At 39.8% G+C, this 23,037-nt stretch overlaps 1 long non-coding RNA gene across 2 annotated transcripts; it reads right to left on the bottom strand.

Annotated features, from left to right (window-relative positions):
* Window positions 1-5,480: 5,480 nt before the first annotated feature.
* Window positions 5,481-16,526, bottom strand: LOC117513370. 2 transcript variants are annotated; one of them, XR_004561590.1, is made up of 5 exons: window positions 16,113-16,526; window positions 9,299-9,410; window positions 6,947-7,204; window positions 6,562-6,824; window positions 5,481-6,452 (listed from the first exon to the last, which is right to left on the bottom strand). It is a non-coding gene; the product is annotated as an uncharacterized LOC117513370 (long non-coding RNA). The 2 variants fall into 2 exon arrangements; XR_004561591.1 differs by having other exon boundaries at window positions 16,171-16,526.
* Between the last annotated feature and the right edge of the window lie 6,511 nt (window positions 16,527-23,037).

Below are 23,037 nucleotides of genomic sequence, written 5' to 3'. Positions count from 1 at the left end.
ACGCTGAGCAGGGTGGCAAAAGTAGTCCAGCGAGCTCAATCTGTGGGCACGAGCGATCCCACAATGCCAAAAAAGCAGAGATGTCAGTCCAGTGAGAGCTGCACTCTGAGCAGGGTGCTGTTCCTTTTGTGTCTAGCTTATGGCTACTAGCTTGCTAGATGAACAGTTTCTGATATTTTCAATTTTCAAAAGAACTAAATACATTGTTATATCTTGTGTTTAAACAGCAACTCCATGTGTTTGTGAACTGTTTAACAGAAAATGATGACAAATTATAAATATATTTAAAAGTAAGTTTGTTTAAATTTTTCTGATAGTTTAATTTTTCTGTGCCATTCCATTTGAGCATCATCAGACAAGCTTTTCCATTCAGAATTCATCATTTTATTTTGTTTTTATATGAGGAAGTTATAACTTGTCAGTGTTAATCTCAAGAATAATTTTTTTTTTTACTTTTTTATTGTTGAACTTAGAGCAACCACAGTGTTCACACCTGAAAAAACTTTATTCTCATAAAAGAAAAGAAAATAATATTGAAACAATGAACTAGATCAGCACTATCCAGGGTTTTCCTGTATCCCATAATCCCTTGCGTGCCAGAGAGTCGCTGCCGTCAAAACAACAGAGAATCCACGATGACAATTATAAATGAATATTATACTACAAAAATGTATTTTTTTATGCTTTTCATCACATTAATAAAAGACTGCTGCATGATACCCTGAAAACTTGCTAAAACAATTATAACAAATAATCTGTGTCTGCTACGTTTAATCTGCGTGGAATTTAATAAACGCAAACTGAATTTCAGGCATATTATATATATTAGTCTGGAACAAAGAGGACAAACAGTGTTGTAAAGAACAATAATCAAGATGTTAAAGAGCAAACTTCACTTTCCCCCAGAACGACATGATCAGGAAATGATTATAGCTCACAGCAGCTCCCATTGAAAATAACGGAGAGACAGCCTGTGATTCTTGCATGTTTACATAAAATAAACGCAATAACAATGTCTATAAACCCAGAGAATATATTCATGAGAGTTTTAAGCACAATATAAAAAGAGTTTTATGTTGTGATGTTAATGCTGTTGTCCATGTGCATCGGTTAAAGTGCAGCGTGATCAGAGTGTCTCAGTGCATTTCTCAGTGTTACTGAGATCTCGAAGCGCGGCGACCTCTCCAAGGTTTTGCGGGATTTGAGACCTGAAAAGGGTGGATGACTACAACATGACTACATGCTGAATGCACTGGTTTGTGTTGCGCCTTTTCTTGGTTACATGCTTGTGGTAATGCCCCAGCATGCACATTTCAACGTGCTCTCAACTCAAAGTCATTTATCCACTTAAGCTCTCACCAGGCAGGCGTGCTGCTGAGGCAGAAGACAGTGCACAGATGTAGTACTGCAAGGCCACATGGCTCTAATGATAACAGTACATAATCATCACTAAAAAAAATAACCTTATTTTGAAATTATTTTCTATTCTAGAAGAAACTGTCCAAAAAAGACAAAAATAAAAGTTGCTGCTTTTTTTTGTTTAGTTGAACTATATGTATACAATATTCCTTTTTATTTGCAACAATAAATATAACACATTTATTATATTCCTGCTTGGAAGAATCTTGTGAAACTATTTCTTATGCCACGTAAAGTGGACCATTCCATTTCTATAATGTCATTGTTGACCTGTGCACCTCAGTGCGTGCATCATTCCAACGTAGAATCTAGACTTTTTATTGTCACTGTTTAATGCACTTTATTAGCTTGTCAAGTGTCTACAAGTAAACGGTAATGTTAGCGCCTTTCCATCTCTACATTTGGCCTTAAGGTAAAGCATAGACTTCAGACATTAGCGAGAAAGGTAGCATTTGCTTAGAGAGCCCTCGGAAGTTTGCAATATGTTTATAATCTGTTTATAATGATACAAAAGAGAGAATGCGGATCAAATCCTGGTAGCAATGAGACAGGGTCAGTCAGCGAGCACAGAAGGTCAAGAAATCAAGTCAACATGATGCACTTTGCACATGTATTTATTTGCAGTGAACCCAGCACACATCTGAAAGCAGCTTACTGCTGTCCATTAGATGGTAGCATTGTAGAACATTTGTACAATACAACAGAGTGCAATGTGATACAGCTCTAAACCTTTAACACTGATATTGTCATGTAAACTTACTAGCTTCTTTTAAAATTGCATGACTTTTAACCTTTGGCGTGTTCACCATGTTAAGAAAGTTTGCATTTATATAGCCTTTCCATCAATATCAGAAGCTCAAAGCACTTTACAATAATGCCACGCATTCACCCCCCGATGCCAGGGTTCTACCGTGTACAACCAAATCTCACACAGATAAAGGACCTCGCTCAAGGGTCTTCAGTGATTTTCTGGCCAGATGGAGGGTTTGAACCAAGGATCTTCTGGTGTTAAGTCCACTGCTTAACCATTAGACCATCACCTCCCAATCAATCATCAATGCAGAATGGTTTCCACTCTGCTTCAGGTGATGGAGCTGGCTGGTCCTGCTCTGGGAGATGTTCACTTGAAGACTTTGAGGTGTTAATGAGGTGGAAGACATTTTAGCTGAGAATATATCAGCAGCAAACTTTTACGTCTTTTGATCGCATGCAGGAATTTGCTCGTAATTGAGCATTTACCCGTTATCATAAATATTTTATCCTATGTGTCCTGTCTTCTGCCCTTTCTTTGGTATATGAGGATGTAACATGATTTTTTCCGATCCTGGCAAACCACAGCACTCATGGTCTCACTGACCATGATGTCATTCCACGTGAGCCATGAATCTGAGGTCATGTCGGAACTTTTTGTCTTACAGAACCTGTTTCAGATGTAATGGCCTATGAGAAGAGGACACACTGTGACATTAGACAACTGAGGATACACTGAATATGAAAATGCTACGACTTGACTCATAGTAAAGAATAAGAGGTGCCAAACACCTACCTGACTCAGACGTGCTTCCGAAATGACTGATGACACTCATAAGAGAGTAATGTACAGCACCCTAAAAAAAAAATCATACAGCAGTTAGTTACATACACACTGAATTATAACCAGTCAACATTCATTGAAAAGGGTCAACATTTACCATTTCAGGACTTGTGGATGTTGCATTGATCACTAGTTCCAGTGAGAGTGCGATTGGGGTGTGCACTTTCCTAATCATGTAGGGCGGCACAAACTGGAAACGTTTGAGCTGCAGGATCTACTGTCTTTTAAGATAAAGTCATGAAGGACTATATTCTTGACTGTTCATTGTTTCAGAAAGCATTTCAGTTCTATTTCTGATAGAAAAGTTTGCACTGATAAGACCTTGTTGCCTTTGAAAAGTATTTCAGAGTTACGTTTACAAGTATTTGCACTCATAAGATATTTTTGTTTGTTAATATTTTGTGATTTTAAGCAGCCTACACAGGTTTTGCAGTTGTGCGGCCAAGTGTTAACGGCACATTTGTGGCACTTTATTGTTTAATAACATATGTAAGTGTGTACATATGTACGAGGTTTATTAGAAAACTAACCGGCAGTTTTATAAAAAAAAAAAACTATATGGATTTGAATCACGTGCGATTACACCAGACATGCTTGAACCCTCGTGCGCATGCGTGAGTTTTTTCACGCGTGTCGGTGACGTCATTCGCCTGTGGGCAGGCTTTGAGTGAGCACTGGTCCAGCCCTCTCGGCTGAAATCCTTTGTCTGAGACGCTGCTGGAGACGGCACACGTTGCTTTATCAAAATTTTTTCAGGACCGGTGAGGGATATCCGAGTGGACACTATTCGAGAAATTCTGCTGGTTTTCGGTGAAAAGTTTAACGGCTGATGAGAGATTGTGGAGTTTCTTTCGCTTTAAGGACAACTCACAAAGCAGATCGGCGCGGCGCGGTCGGAGGTGGCGTCCGTCTGGCTGTTTCGAGCTGAAAACATCCTAATTTAAAGCCGAGTCGGTTCCGTGACGCCGCCGCAAATCCGTCTGCGCCACGACAGGAAAAACACCTCCGTGTTGAAAACCATTTGTAAAATTCAGGCGGCTTTTGATGGCTTTCAACAAGTGAGTATCTGAGAAATTAACAGCTGGGCATGTTCCAACTTGTCCGTTAAGTTTTCCAACGGAGGTGTTTTTCCTGTCGCGACCCCCCGCGGTCGGGTCCGGCCCGACATGCGAATCTGCCCGCACATTCTTTCATTACAAAATCTCCTTTAACAGTGGAATGTCCGCATAAACTCCTCATGCCGACCTCTTCTGAAACTTCTCTGTTCTCTGACGACGACCTGGGTGAACAGAGCCTGAAATGTGGAAGTTTTCAGCTTGAAACAGCGAGACGCTGCCACCTCGGAGCGCAGATCACTGTCAGGCGCCGTGGGTCGTCCTTAAAGGGACACTAACAGACCAAAATCTCTCATCAGCCGTTAAAATTTTCACCAAAAACCAGCTGAATTTATCGAATGGTGTCCACTCAGTTGTGCCTTACAGTTTTTGAAAAAATTTTGATCAAAGCAGGAGTCTCTGAGCCATTCCTAAACAATGAAAAAAATCAACGAGAGGGTGGGCCGCTCCTCACCTAAAGACTGCCCACAGGCGAATGACGTAACTGACAGGCGTGAAAAAACTCTCGCATGCCCACGAGGGTTCAAGCATGTCTGATGTAATCACACGTGATTCAAATCCATATGGTTTTTGAAAAAAATAATAAGGTCGGATACTTTTCTAATAGACCTCGTACATTGATTTTCTGTACAGTTTTGCAAATACGTAACTTCCGTATTGATGTCTTGTGGTTTTATTTATACTGATTTTGGTCTTATTTTTACACTGAAAAGGGGTTTGTGGAATTTCAGTGTTTTGTCTACCTTAACAAATACTTTATAAGACATAGTCTTGTTCACAAAAAAGTACTTACCTGAATTACTAATGCAAAGCAGGATTAGTAGATCATGTAGACATTCCTCCTTAATCATTAATACATGTCTTAATCATCATGTAAAAAGGATTTGTGGTACTTCGTTCTTAATTATTTGTTACTAATTATGTATTTATTCATGTTTAAATAAGGCTAAATAAGGTGTCATTAATATAAAGTGCTACCAAAATTTTGATTATTGCACTCCACTTAGTTTTGGTGGCATTTTGCTAAAATATCTAATCATAAGATAACCTGTGGAAAAAAAAAATGCTTTGGAATGAGACCAACAGCCTTCAGAAGTACACATTTCTTTACAAAGGTGCAAAAGTTGTCCCAGATTGAAAATAATTTAATTTTCTTAATAAAATAGTTTGATTCGCCAGTAATTAGATTTATGTCAAAAAAGAAGGTGAACTGGTTCCTCTAAACTGACCGTAGGTGGGTGAATATGTTTATCTGTCTGTATGTGTCCTTGCAGTAGATGGGTGTCCTGTCCAGGATGTCCCTGACCTCATGCCCTGTGACTGCAGGGATGAGCTCCAGCGTCCCCGTAACCCTTGACTGGACTGAGCCAGAATAGAAAATAAATAAATCCCCTGAGATGAACATCATGCAAACCTGGAAAAAAAAAAAATCACAGCTTCCTCCAAATCCAACATGTGGACACTGATATCTTATGTCCACATGCAGTCCCCCTCCGTACTTTGAACCATTTCTGTTTTGTCAGACTGTCCACAAATTTTCATCAAAGACAATTTCTCAGCTTCTTCCAACAACTGATTGCCTGTAAAAGCAGAAGGAGGTTCTGGGGTCGATTCTGAAAGTGAAAATTAATGACTCCAAGAAGCACGTCCAGGGGGACACCATCTGATGGGACGCTGGGCTCAGCAACTGAACCTGAAAACAGTTGTCCATGCGTTAGGACACCTTGAACGAGTTTGGGCCCAGATATGGAAATCCATGGAAGAATTCCAGGTCCGACTCTGAAGAGAGGCTCACATCCATGTTGTCCAGCAAATCACAGTGTTACAGTCAAAGGCATCAGTTCATGAAATAATTAAAATAAGAACCAGAAAATGTCCACCTCAAGAAATTAATTAAAAAAGATGCAACATAGTGAAGATTCTGAAATTATGAACAAAATGCTTTTGTTTGTTTTGCCTGAAGTCTTATTTGTTAGTTGAGATCGTTTTTGAGTTAAAGTGAAAAGCAACGGAAGCAGAAAACCAAAAAAGTTTTTTGAAAATAAAAACTTGTATTCATTGATTTTTTTTTTAAATTGTTGTTTTGATTTTAACATGTTTGAATTCACAAAAGAATAATAAAAAAACAAATTTAAAGTCTCAGTTGTTCCAGGGTGGCTGTAGGGATCAGTCTGGTGTCTTCAGAGCGTCCTCCTCTCTGACTTCAGTCTCATTATGGTGCGCTGGTAATGGGCTCGCACCCCGAGCTTATTGGACGGGGTGCGACCCTGGATGTTCCTACAGCAGTCTTCGGTGCAGTTGCATACCAATGCGGTATGTTTTGCCTGTGAAGAAGTACTTAGATTACTACTCAAATACACATAAAACAGGTGGTGCTTGTACTGAATCACTAAATCCGACAGAGCAGAAATTTGACAGGCAAACTGTTCTTACGTGACATTTGATGCCAGCCAGACTGCAGCTGCAGGGCAGAGGATCGCAGTGGCCCTTGCAGTCACATCCAACGTTCCTCCTAGAGCTCCTCAGGTCCTGCAGCTGTGTCTCCTCCTCCCTGTCGATGAATTCGATACCAGCTGCTTAAGCAGAGAATAACGTCTCTCCGATTTGTATCTCTGGGAAAAAAAGCGTTTCTCCCAGTATCCAGCCTTCATCTTCAGAGCATGCTCAGCAAACCCGCCCTGTTGGTGTTCTTTCACCTGGTGAGACAAAAACAGGACATTAGTCGTAATGTAACGATTCACTTATATTAACCAGAAACTAATTTTACTGTCAGTCTGAATGTACGATGAAGTAAAACAATGACAAGCAGAAGACTCACCTCTGGCAGACGCCCGTTCCTCGATTCTCGTGAGTCCCTACCAGAGTATTTTCCTCCGCCTGTAATCCTGCTTCTTGTCATAATGGTCAACTGTGTATGTTTGTTGGACATTGTGGTGCGGCATCATTCCCAGGGTGCAGCCTCCCTCAGACGGAATTGCAGTGAAGTCCTGACACCAACTGAAGAGGAACATTGTCACCTGGCCAAAGGCCACCCTGGTTTGATGTGTCTTCTTGGTCCTCTTAAGACTGGGCATTGCTGTGGATGGAGAAATAATGTGAACTGATTTTTTATATATATATATATATATATATATATATATATATATATATATATACACATACATACATACATTAGGTGGCACAACACTCTGCCACTTGAATTCTTGTGGTGAGTGGAAACTTTGCTAAACAGACTGAAAAAGGACATGGATTGTGTTGAAGCGCATGTCCCTGCTGTCTGTCCCTGGTGGTTTTTAGTATCTCGTGGTGTGTTCTCAGTTTTGTGTATAAAATAATTCCAGTTTTGGTTAAGTTTGTGTTCTCTAGTACAGTAATTATTTCTGAGTTCATGTTCATGTTTGTGGAATGATCTCCCTGCATCAATAAAACAGTCAGATTCTGTAGAGACTTTCACATCCAAACTTAAGACACATTTATTCTCCCTTTTGTATGGCTAGCATACTGGCATAGTATGTTACTATGGTTCCTACCCTTTTAAATTCATTTTATTTGTAAACAGAGTGGGTCTCAGCCTTAACTTTATCTAAAGTCTGGGTCTGTTAGTGAAGCTTAGGGCTCGTGGCCGGTGATCACCTTAGTATTTCTTCTGCTTTCCTGTTGCTTCATGCTGACAAATTATACCTTAAGTGTAGTTTTTCTGGCCGACTGATTCTGTTTTCTTTTTTCTCTGTCTGAGATGCAGCTTGAGCCATGTGCTGGATTAGCTGATCCAACGAGGGGGTCGACGACCCCCCTCCACAACCCCTGACGGTGGGCTGGACGCCTGCATGGACTATCATGAAAAGTTGTTGTATTGTGTTCTGTAATGTAAATGTTTTTGGTAGAATGGCCTAAGCAGTGGGTCACCCCTTTGAGTCTGGTCTCCTTGAGGTTTCTTCCTCAATATCATCAGAGCATAGGCAGCAATAATTATTGCACACTTTCTGTAAATACTAGAAACTTCATTTCACTTCTCAAATATCAGTGTGTTCATCTGCTAAATTATATATTTAACTGGAATTTCTGATCCAGACAACCAATGATTTATAAAGGAAAATCATGAAAATTATCAGGGGTGCCCAAACCTTTGCATACAACTGTATTATTATTATTATTAGTAGTATTTTATCAGTGTATATGACAACAAAAAGAGTTGCCAGCTGCTGGAAAATTATTGTAAAAACACACACTCTTGCAGGCACAGAAAAAAGGGTCAGATTCAGTCACTTCAGCTTGTAATGTGAACACAGAATAAGTTCTAAGCCGTCTTTGCAAATAGGTAGACTGTCCTTTCTGCAAACTATTTTCCACAGGGGGCAGATTCAAACCCGTTCTTACACCCTGTCTGTCTGTTTTCCAATGCCTTTTATTTCATAAACTGGCTGCCTGCCTCGTTTGCTGTGTGATCCGCAGAGAAATGTGGCGCAGAGTTCTGGTTCTGTGCTGCGTCCTCAGTGGACGGAGCCAAAGCGGAGCAGATCGCACGTGAGGAGAGCGACTGTACACGGTTTTCTGCCGCACACGGAGAGAATTCGGCTGCGCCCAGCTGGGGATTAAGCTGAATCATCTCCGTGTACAGCAGGACATGTCACACAATTCAGAAAAAACATGCAGGAATTTTAATCCTGTATTTACAATTTTATGAATGAGATGTGCGTTATTTGGAAGAAATTCGAGGTGTAACTGACTTTATCCCATGAACCCCCCCCACTTGTCCCTCCCATTAGAGAATTAGAGAAACCCAAAGGTGAACTGTTCCCTGAGCGTGGTGCACCCCTCCACTTTCTTTCACTATCTCACTGCTTCAGCAAGCGGGGTGCCTGCAGCTGCCTGCAGGGGGTGCCAATTTGCCAATTGTACACACACAAGAAAACCATTTTGCGCTGGGGATGTTTTTTTAAGTGCTCGTCCCCACGTTGCCGCCCCTCCATTAATGCCACCCAGGGCGATAGCCCGCATTGCCCATATTAAAAACCGCCACTGATCAGAGCCATGGTGCAGCGGTAAAGATGAGTCAGTCAACCATGTTAAAAATTAACACATATAAATAAGCACATGTAGCCTCAGCTCTTTTGGTGATTTTGTGTTTTTGTCAGATGAGGACACTCATTGAAATTTGTTGTTGGTGTACCTGGGTTGTTGGGACTGGAATCCAAAGTGGGTGGTGAAGAATAACCTTGATCCTCAGTCAGCTCCTCAAATTTCCTCTTATGTTGGCCAATCATGGTGAGAGTGTGTGGAATCTGCAGAGCACCAAAGAGGAGAAAAGAGATATTAGAAACATTATATCACTTTCTTTGACACTACTGACATTTTATTCAACAGCCTTTAGGGGTCAGGTTTGTTATCAGTCGATAAGATGCAGCACTAATGACTGTAAATCAAACTGCGCTCGCACAGCATGTAAGCTAGCGCACATTCAGGCTGTGCACAGACAGACCTGGAATGGAACTGACAGGCCCCATGTGCTCGGCTAAGTGAGACCACCTCATTGCTCTCAGCTGAGGGGTCATTCAGCCTCAGCACAGAACACAGTCCATCAGGTCATTTCTCAAAAGTCACCTATAAAGTCACTTATACTGTAAATGAAGTCTCACTCTCTTCCAAATCTCATCAGGTCAGGAAGTCTATTGATTGGTAACAGATCAAGCAGGGAGGTCAAAACCAAACATCCAGCTGGAGATGTTTTATGACATTGTTCCCATTATGCAGCCACGTTTTGGTAACTGGTCACATGTTCTGTTCATCGTCTACACATGGCACATCCATCCAGCCATTTTCTAGACTTGCTTACTCCACATTAAATACACCCAGGTGATGAGGTGCTGATTGGGAACAGGTGTGCGTGGAACACATCAGAAAGTGGGCATGGCCAAAGAGAGGGAAACACCCAACACCAAGAGCCAGCAGAGACAGACAAGAGAGAAAGGGACAGCCGGACCCAAACGGAAAACCCCAGCAAGAGAACAAACAAAACAGAAAGTAACTGAGAAACCAAACAAAGAAATAAAAGCAAACCAAACCCAAATCATGACAACATCTATTTTAACTTATGAAAAGCTACTTCTCACAAGACTTTGACCTTGACAATTTTACTCCAAGATTAAAATTTGTTGAATTGGAAACTAGTGTTGGTGGAGGTTTGCAGTCAACGAGCGCGAGTGTCTAGTTTTCTAGTTATTTAACAATGATTTCCCATAGAAAGGATTTTGCTGAAGTTTAACCGCAGCAGACTCTTCTGCCTTCTCTCTCCATCGCTCTGATTAACATGTGCTTTAGAAGGTAATGTAGCTTGAAGTGAGCTTCTCTGATAGTTTCTTTCATTTTCAAAGCCTCAATCTCATTTTTAGTTGAGCGGTCAAGTTGAGTATGTTGTGTCACTGTAGTAATTTAAGGAAAGTGGTGCTCTTCAGTTTTGGCTATGAATTCTTTGTCTTACTGGCTTCTGGTGTGCTGTACCTGTACAGACAGACCTCTTTTGTGCATTTTTGTCAAAGTACAACTGTGCTGTGGCCAGAGTCACTTTCAAAGTTATAAGTGGACGTCTGTTCCACTGAAGCCTTTGCAGCCTGTTAACTGCACAAAAACTGACAAACTCCACAGTACCTCTGTCACTTTTAGCCAATATGTCAAAGAGTTAACATGACTGATAATTCTTCTTCCAGGTTATCATGTGACTGCCATGGCAACCGTATCCATGGGAGAGCATGGGAAGATGAAAATCTCTGCTAACCAAGAGAAACAAAGGCTTCACTCACATCTTCCCACAAAACACTTTATGGACTTCCAAGCAGGACGTTTCAGATAATGTTCTGTTTGATGTGTTTACAGCTGATGTCTGCAATGAGCACATTATAATCAACAGTCCAACATGGTTGTGGTACTGTACTACTGTGATGGTGTGAGGATGTTTTTCTGCTTCAGTTGTCTTGATGATGATCACCAGTCTGCGATTTGAAACACAAGTCCACCTCTGAATGGTTCAAAACAAACTAATTTAAGATGTTGTAAAGGTCTACTCGAAGTCCTGATGAACTCCCATCGGGATGCTGTTAGAAAGACTTTACAGCTAACAGTTAGTGCTTGAAAACGTGTTGAAATAAAGCAATTCTGCAAAGAAGAAATGCCAGGTTACTGAAATGTTTGGTTGTTGTTAAAAGTGGGCCTACCACTTAATAAAATGTACTCAATCACTTCCCACTGTTTGTATTTTGTCTTTATACAAAGTTTCCCCAATGAAACCACCCCGACAACGGCTTACTATCTCTTATTCACCTCATTTTCTTAAACATACTGTTTTAGTTCTGTGTCTGTTTGCCATAACAGATGGGAGGTATGAGTTCACGTATGGGTGACAACTGTCAACCAAGAGGGACAGTAGCAGTCGGAAAATACAGATTTGAAGCTCAAAAAGAAAGCGGAAAAGTCCAAAATCAAGTGCTAAGAAACAAAAGAACGGATAAAACTGGAGTTGCGAAAGGAGACAAATATGAATTTTGGTGTGCACTGATGGTGTGCTCAGTTTTTAGTTTTACTCTTGTTCATAGTAATATTATATTCAGTTGTAGCTCTGTTCTTAGTTCTCTGTTTCACTCCACACCCTGCACCTGCTCTATGTTTTCATCTCTCTCGCAACTCTGTCTGTGTTGTCACTCCACTAGGTCTGTGCCCTCCTCTCACACTTTGTCCCAGTCTGCTTTGTGTTTTCATTTACTCATGCTCTTGGCACCTGCTCACATATCCATATCTTTGTCTATTACATCACTCCACTTTGCGCACTCCCTTCCTCACCATCTTGTCCCTTCCTTACTCTTTGTTCACCAGCCACGCCCCCTTTCTAGATCCTTCTCCTCACGTGCACCTTGTTAACACCTGCCTATTTCTTTCTTTCTTCAATATTTATTTCATTCATTTAAAAAACAAAACAACAAAACAGAAAAGCAGAAATAAAGCATCTCAATTATCAGAATGAAAAGGAGCAGAGAGAAGAACAAGTCTTATATTTTCTGCCCCTTTTTACAATACAATCTTTCAATATCCAGCATCATTATTCAACATTATTTAACAGATTGTATTTCTTTAACTTGTCACATACCACTGACTTATTTCATAATTATGACCATTATTTAATAGATTACATCTCTGACAGGTTACATTTTTAAACTTAAAACATTTTAAACATTATTAACAAATTACCTTTTTGACTTCCTTACAGCCCACTGACTTATTTCATAGTTTCATACTTACTTAATACATCTAGTTTAATACATTTTTAAAATAATTTAAGCGACCTTAATTCTTTAATTTCTTTGTTGAGATTGTTCCATAATTTTACACCATTTACTGCAATACTCCGTTCCTTTACTTTGGTTCTAAATCTTGGTTTTCTAAAGACTTCTATTCCTTTCAATTTATAACTACTTACTCTTTTCTCAAACATATTTTGAATGTTTGTTGGTAAAGCATTTTTATTAGCTTGGTACATTGTAATATTTTCAAATCAACCAAATCACGAAATTTAAGTACCCTGTACTTAATGAACAATGGATTAGATGGATCTCTAAAACCACTGTTGCTAATCACCCTTAAAGCCCTTTTCTGAAGAATAATCAAAGGTTGTATATAAGTTGTATATGTTGATCCCCAGATTTCTACACAATAAGTTAAATATGGGAAAATCAATGAATTGTACAATGTTAATAAACCATAACTATTTAATGAATATTTTACTTTATGCAAAACAGCAATGGCTTTCGCTATTTTTCCTTTTATGTAATTTATGTGTGACTTCCATGTAAGATCTTCATCAATCATGACTCCTAAAAATTTCGTTTCTTTTACCCTTTGTATATCCATTCCATCTATTTGTAATGACACGTTATTTTTTTTTTTTGCTCTGTCATTAAACAATATGAAATTTGTCTTATTAATATTTAGTGACAGTCTGTTTATATCAAACCAATGTTTAACCTTTTCCAATTCTGTATTTATCACTTGTGCTACTTCCTGTATATCTGATCCAGAGTAAAACAGCGTTGTATCATCAGCAAATAAAATGCTACCAAGCACATTAGATACATTCACAAAATCACTGATATACAAAATAAACAGTTTGGGTCCAAATACCGATCCTTGTGGTACTCCATAAGTAATATTACACAATTCTGATTTGGTATTATTTATCTGAACAAACTGTTTTCTGTTTTCTAAGTAGCTTTTTACCCACTGATGTGCAATACCTCTTATTCCATATTGTTGTAACTTGTGAAGCAATCCTGAGTGGTCAATAACATCAAAAGCCTTTTTCAAGTCAATAAAAATACTTACAAAATAATCCTTATTTTCTATTGTTGTTGATATTTTCTCTATTAATTCCATAATTGCCATAGCTGTCGAATGTTTTGTTCTGAATCCATACTGAGCATTATTTAAAATATAATGTTTCTCAATGAATTTATCCAACCTTGTTCCATAATTTTAGAAAACTGTAGAAGCAATGATACTGGCCTGTAATTAGAGAAATTATGTTTGTCTCTATTTTTATATAATGAGAGTACCTTGGCAATTTTCATTTCGTCTGGAAAAATCCCTGTTGACAGAGACAGATTGCAAATATAAGTGAATGGTTCAATAACAGTTTCTATTATACTTTTTACAGTCATGTCTAAATCTTCATGGTCAGCTGATCTTTTGCTTACATAGTTTTTTACAATATTTCTTATTTCATCTTTTTCCACATTGTCCAGGAAAATACTATTGACCGTATTTACAAGTGTATGTAATGTATCTTGTACTATTGGTTTATTTCCCACCAGACTTGATCCTACATTTGAAAAATAATCATTAAACCCATTTGCCACTTCTTTTATGTCATATATCTCTTTATTTTCTTTGACAAAGTAATTTGGAAAAGTTGTTTTCGCTCCATCACTTTCAATCACACTTTTTATAATTCCCCATGTTGCCCTCATATTATCTTTATTCTTATTTAATTGTTCACTATAATAATCTTTTTTTTTGCTTCCTAATTATTGTCAATAGTTTATTTTTATATTTTTTTTTTTTTTTTGCATCTGTGTTCTGTTTCCTTTGTTTGCATTTTTAAAAAGCACCTGTATAAATGGTTTTTCTTTGCACAAGCATTTTTTATTCCCTTTGTCAGCCATGGTTTATTTACTCTTTTCTTACTCATTTCTATTAATTTACAGTTTTTATTATATGATTTCATCAATATTTTCATAAATGAGTTATATGCTACATTAACATCACTGACATAAACCTCTTCCCAATTTTGATTTTTAAGATCATATTTCAATGCCTCTAAGGCTTTTACTGACTTATCTCTTTTAAAGTTTATAACAGTTTTTTTCTTGTACCTATTTTTATATTTAAATATTGAAAAAACTGGTAAATGATCGCTAACATCTGTCATCAAGATCCCATTCCTGATAATTTCATCTGTTCTATTTGTAAATATATTGTCGATTACCGTTGCACTTTGCGATGTAATTCTGGTTGGTTTTGTTATCAAGTGGAATAACCCCAAACTATACATTGAATTCACAAAATCACTTATTCTTTGCCAACTGGAGCTTTCTATGTTAATGTTAAAGTCTCCACACATAAAAAGCGTTTTGTTTTTAATTTGATGGAATAATTCTATTATTCTATCTGTAAATTTCACAACACAAGTGTCTGGTGCTCTGTATACACAACTGATTAAAATATTCTTAGATGTTTCATGTACAAGTTCCACTGTTACAATTTCTATGACATCATCCACAGTTGTCATTTCTTCTACAATTGTACATATCAGATCTGCCTTTATGTACAGAGCAACACCACCGCCCCTTTTATCTCTTCTGTTCACAAAATACAGCTCATATCCCTCTATTTGAACATCAGTCATGAGATCATCATTAAGCCAAGATTCAGTGATTGCAACAATACTAAATCTATTTTTAAACTGATTTAAATAATCTTTTATTTGTGACATTTTACAATACAAGCTTCGACTGTTTATATGTAAGAGTGACAGGGTATCTTCTGCAATTTTTTCACTATTTAGCTGTTCTACCGTATAATACTCACAACCAATCGTTTTTAAGTCAAATATACTTTCATCAATATTAGTGTCTATGTCATATATTTTATCATTTGTTTCCATGTTTGATCAGATTTTTTTTGTTGGTCCAATTACCAACAGACGTCATATTTGATTGTCTATTCAGGTCTGTATTTTGTAAGGTCCTCCATGTTTTTGATTTGTATACCGTTTGTTCCTTCTTTTACTCTAATCCACACTCTACAATTCCAGACCCATGTAGCAACAATGTGCTTCTGTTTTTTTTAATAGTCTTTCTTCTCTAGCAACATCTGCATTTTTTTTTTGTTAGATGCTCATTTATGTAGACACTCGTTCCTTTCAAATTCTTTGCCTGTCTTAATAATTAATTTTTATATTTTCTGCTTGTAAATCGTATAACAATGTTAGACAGTTTATTTTTTCTATCTTTAGTTGGAACAGTATAGCAGTCTGATATCGTGTCTTGATGGACGTTTGTAACTTGCTGTTCCAATGATTGTTGTTCTTCAGGTGGTGCATTCTCCCCACTGGTTCCACCAGAATCCACCACCCTTGCATATGTCCAATGCCTTGTTTCTAGTCCAGATATTATAACATCATCTTTTCTAGTGAATTGTTCAAGTTCATCTACACGTTGTTCAAGTTTCTTAATGATCTTGTCCTTCACTTTAACCAGTTTTTGGAGTTCTTTAATCTCCACCGTCAGCTTGTCTAAATTAGACATGTCTTTTAATATCTGGTTTATTGAGGTCTTTATCTCCTCTATATTTTCCTCTAGTTTCTCCGTTTTCTTGGGTGGTGCCATGTTAACTATCGTGGCTTAGTATGGCCACTGTTAATTGCAAAAATCAATTCTCACCCGTAACCTCCACCACCACAGGTCCAGTCGCCGCGTACAAACCCTCCACGTTGCTAACCTCGTTCACAGCCGCCCCCAGCCTCGGTCATAGCCGCTGCTAGCCACGGATGTAGCCGCCATCAGCCAGGAATGTAGCCGTAGGCGGCCTCAGATGTTACCGCCGCCGGCCTCGGTTGCCGCCGCCGCTAGCCGCGGACGTAGCCGCTGCTAGCCGCGGACGTAGCCGCTGCTAGCCGCGGATGTAGCCGACGCCTTGGGCCTGGATGTATCCCCGCCACCGATGCCTCGGGCCTGGATGAAGGTTCCTCCACCGATGCTTCCGCTGCCAGCCCCGGATGTAACCGCTGCTAGCCGCGGATGTAGCCGCTGTTAGCCTCGGATGTAGCCGACGCCTCGGGCCTGGATGAACCGCCTCCAGCGATGCCTCCGCCGCCAGTCCCGAATGTAGCCGCTGCTAGCCGCGGACGTAACCGCTGTTAGCCTCGGATGTAGCCGACGCCTAGGGCCTGGATGTATCCCCCCCCACCGTTGCCGCGGGCCTGGATGAACTGCCTCCACTGATACCGCTGGCCTGGATAAACCACCTCCGCTTTTCAGCACGAGAAAAGTTGTTTTCAGCTCATCTTTGTTTCACCGTTTTAGACGATGCAAGGACGCTGCAAACACAGCCAGCTGCTTCCTGCTGCTCACCGTCACCGTCACTGCCACCCCACTGGCCCGATGCAGTCTCCAGTGAAGAGACCTTCTCCCTTCTCCCAGCCACCACACATTTGCCAGTTTGTTGTCACTCTATGCACACATTCCACCCTTCTTGCACTTGCCATGTACCGTGTTTTGCTCTGTCCTCCTCGACCACGCCTTTTTGCCTCATCCTTGAAAACTGTGTTTGCTTGTGCCTTTGAACCCTGCCTAAACATGACTGCATTTTTGCCTAACCCGTATTGTGCCTCTGCTCCACTGACTGATCACCTGTGTACTGAACCTGAGCCTGGAATAAAGACCATGATTTCTCACACACCTAAACCAATTCTGGGAGTCTGCTTTGCAGGTCCAGCTGCTCCTGGTGCCGGGCAGCCGCCCGTCTTGACAACAGGTAAACTGATGGGTCTGTAATCACTGGCATTGTGTTTGCTTCTTTTCTAATACAATACAATAGTTCCTTGACACCAAAGATGTGGGATAGAGTCTTGACAAAGGGTGTCATTGTAAATCATAAACAGTGGAAGAGCAACACTGTCAGCCAAAAACTTCAGTACCATGGGGGGTTTGGGGTATTTGATTTACTTATTAGTTGTGGTTTTCAACAGACTAATGAATAACCATTATGTTGTGATCTTATTACCTCTGCCAAGTTATTTATAATTTTTAATTTATCTTTTTTGCTCATCTACAAGTTTAAGGAAATGGTTTCAAAATAAAATAATGGCAGATACCATTATATTTCTGAGAAAATCCTGTATTTTACCTATACTTAATATGTATAGAAATGAACTGGGTACCTTTAAGAGGTTCATGGGAGGTGATAGTGATGGATAATGTATTTTGGGCATAAATATTGCAAATTAAATGTACTTTTTATTTGTTCAGATTGTCTCTATGTATTAAAACCCACAAACACCTGAAGTAATCAAACATGACAAAATATTTCTATTGCTCATATTATTTTGGGCCAAATGCACTATTATAATACTTTTTTTTTTTTTTACTCTAACACAAAATGTCATGTCTGTGACTGTCTGGTATCTCAGTCAATCTTAACATGTTCCATTCAGTACCGTTAAGCATTCGCTGCTCAAGCGCATAGAACCACATAATGTCAAAAGAGTGTCACTTTTGTCTTTTCTTCCTTTTTATTTTCATTCCTCTTCGATCATCTATGACTTTCCTCTTTTCATTCACCTGAAACAAAAGTGTCATTATTACCTCCATTTTGTACTCTTTGGCTCTTTATTATTTGTCTCAAGGTGGCTCCTTGCTGTAAATAGTACAACAGCCTAAACGCGTCTGCCGGCCATCCTGAGAACATAGTAATAAGAAAAAACAGCCCGTCAGGGGTTCAGACGCTACCTTTGATCACACTTCTCTTTGTGTTTGAAAGAAAAATACAAAGGGAGAGATAAGAGATGCAAAGAGCCACTGAAAGCAAAGGAAAAGCATGGCAATGTTTAACTTTAACAATCCATTTTATTAAAAAATGCCTGGGGGTGGGGTGTCTTTTGCAAACTGCTTGATGGGAAAGATGAGGGATGATGCACGCTGCATTGGGCAAATTCCATGTATAACATCTTAATTGTGACTGAAAATTAATAAACTGACTTCTCCTGGAATTGAGTGTTACATAAATCTATTCACATATGTTTTGAATTGATCACTGTAAATTGCAACGACTGTAAATTGTTGAACGTTTTGTGGCTGTGATTCGGACCCTCTGTGTTGAGTACTGTTAACCTGCTGCTTATGACTGTCGCCATTCCAGCTCGATATAAAATATCAGTGATGAAACACTCTTCTTGACCCTGGATTGTTGGCTACTTATAGATGTGTCTCAAATTTACCTTTTATTTCAAAACTTCTTGCAAAAATAATTTTGTCATTATCATGCAGAGCAGGTAGCTCCCTGAGGGCAGTACACCACAGTGGCTTAGTGGTTAGCACTCCTGTCTCACAGCAAGACAATCATGGGATCGCTTCACACCTAGGGCCTTTCTGTGTGGAGTTTACATGTTCTCCCCATGTTCATGTGGGTTCTCTCTGGGTGCTTCGGCTTCCTACCACATCCAAAGACATGCAGGTTAGGTGGATTGGAAAATAAATTGTCCGTAGGTGTGCATGTGTTTGTCTATAGATGGCCCTGCGATAGACTGGCATCCCGTCCAGGGATGGACAGATAGATGGATGGATGGATGTAACTCAGTGAGATAAGGAGCTGGTCTACCAATATGCAGACCATGGTTTATTTCCTAGCGACACTACTTGTTTCTGTCTTTGGAGAAGACACTTGACCCAGGTGTAAATGGACACCAACCTTGGCTGGATAAGTAAACTGCAGCAAATTGGCATCCCACCCAGTAATAGTTGTAGATTCTCATTCACTTCACCCTGCGGCATCCAGGGATAAGCCCCAAAGGGGCATATAGGTCATTATCATGCTATGGACCCTGCACTCATTGAAGTGATGAATGATGTACCTGTAAATGGTAAATGGAGTGCATTTATACAGCATTTTTCCATCTGCATCAGACGCTCAAAGTGTTTTACAAATAATACCTCACATTCATCCCGATGTGAAGGTGAATGGGCCATACAAGGTACTCACTACACACCGGGAGCAATAGTGAATTAAAGACCTTGCCCAAGGGCCCTTAGTGATTTTCCAGTCAGGCTGGGATTTGAACCGAGGATCTTCTATTCTCAAGCCCAACGCCTTAAGCACTAGACCTATTCGCCTAACTAGCATGTTTTTGGAAGTGAGAGGAAGCTGGACCACACCGAGGGAGCCCACAAGAACACAGGGAGAACATGCAAACTCCACACAGAAAGGCCACAGATGTTACAATACTATGGAATTAATTTTCAATGTTATGTTGATGATGCTCATCTTTATATGGATATAATCTGTCATATTAGGAAATTGGACACTTCAATGAAGAACTGGATGCCGTCTAATTTATTAAATCTACATTCAGGGAAGACTGAGATGATGGTCACTGGTCTAGTGAAGCACAGATAGTATGAAAAAGCTAAAAAACAGAGTAATTTCACTGTAACAGAGCTGACATAGTATGCCTCCAGTGAGCGTTTGAACGCCACACTTCCCATTCTTAAGACGAACACACTACTAGCCAAAGGGAAACGACCTACTAGCTTTTTAGTTGATCACCTCGACAAAAGCCTATCTTTCACTATCCATTTTGCATTAATTGCGTCCTTATTGGTCGACAAATTTTTAGGTTATATTTATGCTCTCGGACAGCACGGTGGCTTAGTGGTTAGCATTGTTGCCTCACAGCCAGAAGGTTATGGGATCGATTCCCATCTGCGGCTTTACTCTCCCCGTGTTTGCGTGGGTTCCCTCCAGGTGCTCCGGCTTCCTCCCACATCCAAGGACATGCAGGTTAGGTGAACTGGGAACTATAAATTGTCTGTAGGTGTGCGCGTGAGTGTGAATGTGTTTGTCCATACGTGGCCCTGCGACAGGCTGGTGTCATGCCCAGGGTATACCTTACCTCACGCCCTATGACTGCTGCGACCTATGCCGCCACCCGATCTTGGATAAGTGGGTGAAGATGAGTGAGTGTGTGTGTGTGTGTGTGTGTGTGTGTGTATGTGTGTGAGACAGTTATGCTCTCTTAAAGTTGAACAGTGTCACACTTTGATCTGAGCCTCTGTGATCCTATGGTTCTCTTGGACCTTAAAAGTTTGTCTGGTTCCAAGCTCCTTTTAATTGTCGCGTAAAATATTGTGTAGTTGCATACGGCACCATGAATCTTAACATGTAAATGAAGAGGAAAAAAGTCCTATACATGCCCCGAGTCCCATTGGTGCTTGTCTCCAGAAACCATCACAGGAAGCGGATGAGAGTAAGATGGGATACCAGCTCATGGTAAGTTACTTCCCCAGCTAATGGTGGTGCCTGTTTACAGTTGGGACAATGCAGGTGAAGAGCCTTCTCCAAAGACACAGACAAGTAGCATGGCTAGGAATCAAACCTAAGTGAATATATTGACAGTCTAGCCACCATAGCACCTGCTGTACAAAGATATATGAACCAGCAACATCTGTGATTGCAGTAATACAGAAAGCAAAGCATGGAGGTCAGGGAGGAATGCACCTTTCAGATTGAAGATTTGCTTCAAATTAATGCATATTTGCACGAGTGCGTTTCAAGTATTAAAAAAAAAAAACCAAACACCACTGAAATCCTTTGGGGCTTTGATATTTTTTCAGCAAAGTGCACAAAAAGGTATAATTGATTTGTGAATAGAAGTTTGACCTCTGTAATATTGACCTTGTTTATTAAAGTCATGACATGCAATAATTGCTGGGGGAGAGAAGTTGAAATTCCATTTCTGAAATTTACAACACACCAGCTTATATTTCATGCAGTTTTAAGCTGACAATCTTCAAATATAAAATGCTTTTTTTGACCTTGGGAGAACTCTTTGAAAATCTACAGTTTCCTACTTAATGATGATGATGACCTTCTTATGCAGACTAGAGCTCACCCTATTGTTCTCAAAAACCGAATTTGCAAAGAAATTACAGCAATTAGATGAATCTTTTTTCTTTTTTTTTGCCCACACAATAAGATTCACAGGAATGGCTTTTTGTCAGAATGAACGGTTTTACTTGCTGAGCAGACATTTCACACACAAAAGGGATTCATAATGATGCTCCAGTGAGCATCTGTTCAATGAATCCTGGCAGAAAATGATTGTGAAATGAAGGAGTTGTTTCTTTGTGGGGGGAATTCACATTTCTTGATTAAGATTAATTATGGTGGAAATAATTGTTGGTAAAAGGGCTTTGTCTTGCTTTTTTGCTACAAGATATTACAGTAATAAAGGACAAACAGATGTTTGTGTTATATGCAACATATCAGATTGTAACTGTTTCCCATTATAATGATGATATACATAGAATTCATACATTTAGGTGAAATAAAACATTTTAGATAATTAACAGTGGCCGGATACACACAGAAAACAAACAAAATCTATATTATGGTAACTACAGTGGACATATGTGTCTAATTTGTAAAATGCAATCATGTTATATGAATATATGCTTATTCTTATCTATATTCATATGAATTCATTCACTCATTTTCTGCCGCTTACCTGGGTCAATGTCACCAAGGAGCTATCTCACACTTCGGTATCCTCACCCAAGTTATGTAACTTTCCAGGGGGTTTCCAAGACATTGCCAAGCCAGCAGGGAGATGTAATCCTTCTAGCATGTCCTAGGTCCTCCCAGCTGGACATGCCTGGAAGACCTCCATGGGGAGGCAACTGAGGGCATCCTCACCAGATGCCAGGCCACTTCATCACCTTTTGATGCAAAGAAAGAAACCGCGGCTCTACTCAGTGTCCCTCCCGGATATCTGAGCTTCTTCCGCTTGTATCCGTGTATCTGAGTCTGTCATTACCCAAAGTTCATGACCATAGGTGAGGACAGGAGCGTAAAATGACTGGTAAATCACCATCAATCCATGCACATCATGAACAGGATTGGTGACAAGGGGCAGCCCTGGAACACTCCAACACCCATTGGCCTCTGATCTGTCCCTGTCAGATCAGATTTTAAGGTTCTGCTACTAACCTATAAAATTATTCATGGACTGGCACCTTCCTACTTAGCTGACCTACTTAAACCCTATGTACCGCCCCGGGCTTTGCGTTCTCAGGGTGCAGGACTACTTTGTGTCCCTAAAGTGAATAAAAAGTCTGTGGGTAACAGAGCTTTCTCTTATCATGCCCCTGCTCTGTGGATTGATCTCCCTGCATCAATAAAACAGTCAGATTCTGAAAAGACTTTCAAGTTGAGACTTAAGAAGCACTTATTTTCCGTTTCGTATGGCTAGCATACTGGCATAGTATGTTACTCTGCTTTCTACCCTTTTAAATTAATTTTATTAGTAAACACAGCGGGCAGCAGCCTCAGCTTTATCTAAATTCTGGGTGTTTTAGTGAAGCTTAGGACTAGTGGCCGGTGATCACCTTAGTATTTCTTCTGTTTTTTTCTTGTTACTAAATGCTTATAAATTATACTGCATTTGTTGTCTTTCCGCTGCCTGATTTTTTTCTCTCTGTTTAAGGTGCAGCTCCATCCAGAGATGGGTGTGTTTGTTTTCCTCTGCAGGCCTCCCGTCCTGGACACCAGCATGGACTCCCAAAATTTCCTGTATAATTTCCTTTATTGTCT

Source organism: Thalassophryne amazonica, chromosome 7 (assembly GCF_902500255.1).
Source record: "Thalassophryne amazonica chromosome 7, fThaAma1.1, whole genome shotgun sequence".
NCBI classification, from domain to species: domain Eukaryota; kingdom Metazoa; phylum Chordata; class Actinopteri; order Batrachoidiformes; family Batrachoididae; genus Thalassophryne; species Thalassophryne amazonica.
The sequence above is the reverse complement of the archived record's forward strand: the minus strand, read 5'-3'. Positions and strand labels throughout refer to the sequence as shown.